General features: G+C 28.7%; 1 long non-coding RNA gene across 1 annotated transcript; it reads right to left on the reverse strand.

Moving 5' to 3' along the window:
* Positions 1 to 392: 392 nt before the first annotated feature.
* LOC146923338 (uncharacterized) lies at positions 393 to 1,487 on the reverse strand. Its single transcript, XR_015012895.1, has 2 exons — positions 1,293 to 1,487; positions 393 to 1,091 (listed from the first exon to the last, which is right to left on the reverse strand). It is a non-coding gene; the product is annotated as an uncharacterized LOC146923338 (long non-coding RNA).
* Between the last annotated feature and the right edge of the window lie 3,344 nt (positions 1,488 to 4,831).

A 4,831-nucleotide genomic window follows, 5' to 3' on the forward strand; every position in this document is an offset into this window, starting at 1 on the left:
AGAACAAAATTGAACAAAAAGATATAAATGATAAGGAAAGAATCAAGTTTATCAGTGTAAAAATGATATCTAGATCCCTTCGCATACCTGTCAAGAAGACAATTAAAAACGAAGTCAGCTCACCTCAAAAATCGCGCAAATGCAACATAAGTCACATTTCAAATCCTATTATTTCATTTTAAATAAAAATTCTAGAGCATATTATATGCAGCACACAAACAAAAAAGTTTTATAAACTAAAAAGAAATATAAAGATATATACTAAAAGAACACTAAATGTGAGATCTAACAGGCATGATGTTATCTTACACCGGGTGGAACAGAAGCAAATGCAATCACAGGATAAGAGTTATTAAAGAATAATAAAAGAGAAAGTTGTAGAGATGAACCTATAAATTGAACGCAGAATGTGAGATCGCGAAGAACACAGGCACAATTTAGTCCAGCAGCAGCAGTTCCACTCCACAAAAAAAAAATGCTTCAGATTTATCCAGAAAATAAAAAGAACAATATTACACATGCTTTGTCTCAATAGTTGCTTGAACTTCAATATTACACATAAAGACTCAAAGTTAGAAACAAACACACATGCTTGAATTCAAACTAAAGTGGAATCACCCTATGGATAAAAATGCAGTGTACAGTATGGCTACAAAAAGGAAATGATAACTTTTTTTTGTTGAAAAGCCTAAACACCAGGAAACCAATAGGGAAAAAGATGCAGTGTACATTATGGTTACAAAGCCACACCTTTTATATTCTTCAGAAGAATAAGAATCACATAAAATAAAAAAATGGAAAAGCATCAAAGAATTTCAATTAGAAATAAGGATTAAAAATCTAACAACAAAAATTTGTGAACAACTCACTTATCATTCTTCCCCATTACACATACCAAATCATTCCTCGCTAGTGCAACAAAAGCGTAACTTCTACCACTGCTGCTGCAGCTGTGACATAGACATGAATTTTTATGTTACTTCTTGAATGGGATTGTGACTTTTAGACCAACTCCAATCATATATTCCTTTGCATGACCAACCGTAGAGATATGTAAAGCAAAATAAGCACACAAATAGTTTCATGTATACCTGATTAAGAAAATACATTTCAAAATTCAGAGTCATCAAGTTTGTTGATTTGTGAACAAAAATAAGAAATAAAAATCCCCTAAATTCTTACTGTTTAGATCAAAGTCTTGATGATGAATTGGTTTTGATAATTAAAAGAGAGAGGGAGTACCAAATTGGCAGCAAAAGAAGGAGAATCGAGTTGAAGCTACACGTTCTTACCCTTCCGGTGAGAAACGGCAATGTTTTTGTCGGCGGAAGCTTCGAAGTCGGAGCTAGAGACAACATCAAAGGCTTTGAGATTGCCGGCAACAATGAATTTGGTTTTCGTCTTCCTGATTGAAGAGATGAGGGCAACAAAGAGAGAGAAATGAAAAATGAAGGAAGAGCTACGTGAGACTGAGAAACAATGAGAGAGAGATATTACGTGGGAAAAGGCAGAGAAGAGAAGACATTGAAAAATGAGAGAGTTAATATATTAACCTTGGAAATGAAAAAGGTGTGACTACCAATCTTCCTTGAGTGGAGTAATGTCATTAGTGGAATGCTAAGCATTTGGAAGAATTAAGTGGTTGCAAAGTGGAGGGAAAAAGTAGGGGGAAAAATTAGGGCAACAATAGCTTGGGGGTAATAGCTTGGGGGTTAAGCTTTAGTAAGTAAGATTTAAGTGAATTGATAACAAATTTCGGATATGGCCAAAATTATAGCAAACTTGATAACAAATTTCGGATATAGCCAAAATTATAGCAAACTTCATAACAAAATTCGGTTGGCCAAAATTATAGCAAACTTGATAACAAAATTCAGCTGGCATTAAGTAAGATGATCAATGGCTAAAATTGAATGGCGCCTAAATGTGCAAGATCCAATGACTCAAAAAAGTAGAGGGAAAAATGGGGGGAAAATATTAGGGTTAGAGATAGCTTTAGGGGTTAAGCTTTAGTAAATAAGATTTAGAAATAATTATTAAACATGGTTCAAGTACAAATGATACAAATTTTATAATAATTATTAATTTATTAAGCATAGGATAAGTTGTCCATAATAAAGAAATTATGGAATCATTATCATTATTATACACATGACAAGTTGTTCGCGATAAAAATTTGAAAATATAATTTTAAACACATGGCAAGTTGGCGCTGATTCAGTTTTTAAGATAATTATTATAGGCAAAAGTTATGGTGCATAAGGAGATCCTTATGCACCGTGCATAATTGCTTTTTACACCCAACATAATTGCTTTCTACACCCCAAGTGAAAAGAATTATTTGGGTCCACTATAAAATCTATTTATTTGTGGACCTAATAAAGTCCCATATTATAATTTTTTTTTTAACAATTTATTTATGCAAAATAGCTTATTCGAAATAGTTTATTTATGCAAAACAACTTATTAGAATGATTTTTTAAAAACCGCTTATTCAAAACAACTTATTTATGCAAAACAGCTTATTCCGATTAATTTTAAAAACCAACTTATTCAAAATAGCTTATTTATGCAAAACAGCTTATTCGAAACAACTTATTAGGATCACTTTTTTTAAAACCGCTTATTCAAAACAACTCATTTATGCAAAACAGCTTATTTGTTCAAAACAGCTTATTCAAAACAGCTTATTTATACAAAACAGCTTATTCCGATTTCATTTTAAAAAACAACTTATTCAAAACAACTTATTTATGCAAAACAACATATTTATGCAAAACAACTTATTCAAAACAGCTTATTTATGCAAAACAGCTTATTCGAAACAACTTATTTACACAAAATAGCTTATTTGTGCAAAACAACTTATTCAAAACAACTTATTTATACAAAACAGCTTATTTGTGCAAAACAGCTTATTCAAAACAGCTTATTTATACAAAACAACTTATTCCGATTTCATTTTAAAAAACAACTTATTCAAAACAACTTATTTATGCAAAACAACATATTTATGCAAAACAACTTATTCAAAACAGCTTATTTATGCAAAACAGCTTATTCGAAACAACTTATTTATACAAAAGAGCTTATTTGTGCAAAACAGCTTATTCAAAACAACTTATTTATACAAAACAGCTTATTTGTGCAAAACAGCTTATTCAAAACAGCTTATTTATACAAAACAGCTTATTCCGATTAATTTTGAAAACTAACTTATTCAAAATAGCTTATTTATGCAAAACAGCTTATTCAAAACAACTTATTAGGATCACTTTTTTTAAAACCGCTTATTCAAAACAGCTTATTTATGCAAAACAGCTTATTTGTTCGAAACAGCTTATTCAAAACAGCTTATTTATACAAATCAGCTTATTCCGATTTTATTTTAAAAAACAACTTATTCAAAACAACTTATTTATGCAAAACAAATTATTTATGCAAAACAACTTATTCAAAACAGCTAATTTATGCAAAACAGCTTATTCGAAACAACTTATTTATACAAAATAGCTTATTTGTGCAAAACAAATTATTCAAAACAACTTATTTATACAAAACAGCTTATTTGTGCAAAACAGCTTATTCAAAACAGCTTATTTATACAAAACAACGTATTCCGATTTCATTTTAAAAAACAACTTATTCAAAACAACTTATTTATGCAAAACAACATACTTATGCAAAACAACTTATTCAAAACAGCTTATTTATGCAAAACAGCTTATTCGAAACAACTTATTTATACAAAAGAGCTTATTTGTGCAAAACAGCTTATTTATACAAAACAACTTATTCCGATTTCATTTTAAAAAACAACTTATTCAAAACAACTTATTTATGCAAAACAACATATTTATGCAAAACAACTTGTTCAAAACAGTTTATTTATGCAAAACAGCTTATTCGAAACAACTTATTTATACAAAATAGCTTATTTGTGCAAAACAGCTTATTCAAAACAACTCATTTATACAAAACAGCTTATTTGTGCAAAACAGCTTATTCAAAACAGCTTATTTATACAAAACAGCTTATTCCGATTTCATTTTAAAAAACAACTTATTCAAAACAGCTTATTTATGCAAAACAGCTTATTCGAAACAACTTATTTATCCAAAATAGCTTATTTGTGCAAAACAGCTTATTCAAAACAACTCATTTATACAAAACAGCTTATTTGTGCAAAACAGCTTATTCAAAACAGCTTAGTTATACAAAACAACTTATTCCAATTTCATTTTAAAAAACAACTTATTCAAATCAACTTATTTATGCAAAACAACATATTTATGCAAAACAACTTATTCAAAACAGCTTATTTATGAAAAACAGCTTATTCGAAACAACTTATTTATACAAAATAGCTTATTTGTGCAAAACAGCTTATTCAAAACAACTCCTTCATACAAAACAAAATCAGCTTATTTGTGCAAAACAACTTATTTATACAAAACAGCTTATTCTGATTTCATTTTAAAAAACAACTTATTCAAAACAACTTATATATGCAAAACAACATATTTATGCAAAACAACTTATTCAAAACATCTTATTTATGCAAAACAGCTTATTCGAAACAACTTATTTATACAAAATAGCTTATTTGTGCAAAACAGCTTATTCAAAACAACTTATTTATACAAAACAGCTTATTTGTGCAAAACAACTTATTTATACAAAACAGCTTATTCCGATTTCATTTTAAAAAAACAACTTATTCAAAACAACTTATATATGCAAAACAACATATTTATGCAAAACAACTTATTCAAAACAGCTTATTTATGCAAAACGGCTTATTCGAAACAACTTATTTATACAAAATAGC

This window comes from Medicago sativa, chromosome 5, assembly GCF_051527215.1.
Source record: "Medicago sativa cultivar Bolivia chromosome 5, Bolivia_mono, whole genome shotgun sequence".
Taxonomy (NCBI): Eukaryota; Viridiplantae; Streptophyta; class Magnoliopsida; order Fabales; family Fabaceae; genus Medicago; species Medicago sativa.